Genomic DNA, 2,188 nt, shown 5'->3' with positions numbered 1-2,188 from the left:
ATTGTAGGATGGGAAAATGTTTTCAAACTACAGCCTTTTATATCCTGAGGTTGCCTGCAGTGTTCTCTCTGGTTTTGAAGGAGCAGCACCTTGCTGAAGAGAACTAGAGAACAGCAGTTTCTGAACAGTAACATGAAGGAAAAACTTTGTTTCGGGGGGGGGGGAGGGGAGATTATTATGTTTATGGGCTTCTTCAGTAATATAATTAGTAAATCTGCAAGTGGAATGTCCTAGCTGTCCTGTGTGTGTGTGACTGGCTTGGTAAAAGAAGAGTTTATTTACAGCTTTAGAGTACAGATTCTAGCTCAAAGATTCAGGATAAGGCACCAAACGTGCAAAGAACAGGCAGAATCTGTCAGTACTGCGAAGTTCATATGCTCTGTCTGTATTTAGGTCTTAGATCTGAAAAATACAGATGACTACCAGTTGTGGCTTTGTTGTTGTTTTTTTTTTTAACATACATCCTCAACATAATGGCCAATTTGTGTGGGGAAGAATAATTGGCCTAACAAGGAAAACAACATTGATGCAAATTAAAAAACAGCTTGATTACATTATACTATTAAACAAAGATGATGACAGCTGCAATTGCAGTTGCAGCATAGATAGCATTTCAGTCACCAGCTGTCAAGTGAACTGTAGTGTGTGGCTGCTAGAGCAGTGGTTTTAACCAGACTGGGAAGGAAATAGTAGAATCCTGTGAAAAGTACAGCAAATCATTTTTTATACTAGTTATCTCACAAATTTGGGTCATAGTTTTGGAAATGAAGTAATTATTTTTTTTCCGTTATAAAAACTTACAGGAATCTGTGCAATGAAAACAGTGGATTTGACAAGACACAGAAGATTACACTTCCACCTGATTCAGGTAAATTAGATTGAGATTAACCACTTAAATTTGTTTTATTTTCAATTTTCAGTCTGAGGGTCTTCCACTTTAAATGGGTTGAAGAGAGTTGTTAAATGGCCATCAGTGTGGGGAGAGATTTGATGTGACAGACTCCACAATCATAGAGCAGATGGGATTTGTCCATTGAAATAATATCTCTGAATGGCTTTAAGCAGCAGATTCATCAAATATAACTTATTCTTGAAAATAAATTTAATTTTAAAGGTTCTTAAGAACACCATTAATTTCACATGTCTTTTTTTTTTTTTAAGTTGCTCATTGGTACTTTGTGAAGAATATCTCCTGTGCTTTTGGACAGAGTAAACCAGTGCAGAGGCTGATGATCTTTGAAGGCTTTCCCATGCTCTGGAATTGACCTGGCAGAAGAGTTACTTTATGGCAGTCCTAATGTTTGGCATGTGAAATAGCATGAAATAGAGGCCTTTGAATAACTATACCATGGATGTAGTATATGCTTGCTAAACTAGCTTCAGGTTAGATAAAAGCTTTTCATGCCTTGCTCAGTTTTGATTTATGAGCCCTTCATCACTATAATGTTTGTAATTTCTGTGTTATGAAATCCTACTTGAAGAAACAATCTGGAGAAAATTGTGCAAACTGTTGTATCTGCTTTTCATTTTGGAATAAAACAGTGTTTGACCAAATATGCTTATGTTTTGTTGTTGGTTTTTGGGTTTTGGTTGGGCTCTTGGGGGTTTTTGGGCAGTGTTTTTGGGGGGGGGGGGGGGGGGGTAGGGAGGGGGTTATGTTTTGGTTTGTTTGGGTTTTTTGGTTTGTGGTTTGCTGTGGTTTTGTTTGTTTTTTTTTACCATAGGAACTATTTTTCCACAATTACCAATACATGGCTGCAGCAAACTGCTCTAAAACTTCTATGAAGTTTTCTGCCAGTCATACTGTCCATGAAGCCTCCTTACCTTTTTTCCCAAATCTATCATCCATCCAGAAGCTTCAGTAAAGATATTTAATTTTGCATAAAACTCTGAAGATCAGACAATCTGGCCTCAATGTGAAACTCATTCTTACCATGTTAAGAAGTGAGTTTAGACTCAGATTTTTGTTTCATTTTTGTCTCCTTTTTACAGCGGGGGGAGGGGCACAGGAGATATGACTCCAAACATTTTAAGACTGGATTTTTTAAGGACGTTTTTAATCGCATTTAACTGCGTTTAATTGAATGCTATCTTAGCCTGTTTACAATATACCTTTTTCAAGTTTGTAACTCCTCTTAGTAAGAGAAAACAATCTTTTAGGATACGGTAAGCAGTTTCATGGAATATA

At 36.9% G+C, this 2,188-nt stretch overlaps 1 long non-coding RNA gene across 1 annotated transcript; it reads right to left on the bottom strand.

Annotated features, from left to right (window-relative positions):
• Positions 1-803: 803 nt before the first annotated feature.
• LOC134170719 (uncharacterized) lies at positions 804-1,023 on the bottom strand. Its single transcript, XR_009967344.1, has 2 exons — positions 893-1,023; positions 804-852 (listed from the first exon to the last, which is right to left on the bottom strand). It is a non-coding gene; the product is annotated as an uncharacterized LOC134170719 (long non-coding RNA).
• Positions 1,024-2,188: the final 1,165 nt, after the last annotated feature.

This window comes from Pezoporus occidentalis, unplaced genomic scaffold, assembly GCF_034315485.1.
Source record: "Pezoporus occidentalis ecotype Australia unplaced genomic scaffold, CSIRO_AGI_Poc_V1 ctg39, whole genome shotgun sequence".
Classification (NCBI taxonomy): Eukaryota; Metazoa; Chordata; class Aves; order Psittaciformes; family Psittacidae; genus Pezoporus; species Pezoporus occidentalis.
Note: the sequence above shows the minus strand (reverse complement) of the source record. Positions and strands in the feature narration are given on the sequence as shown.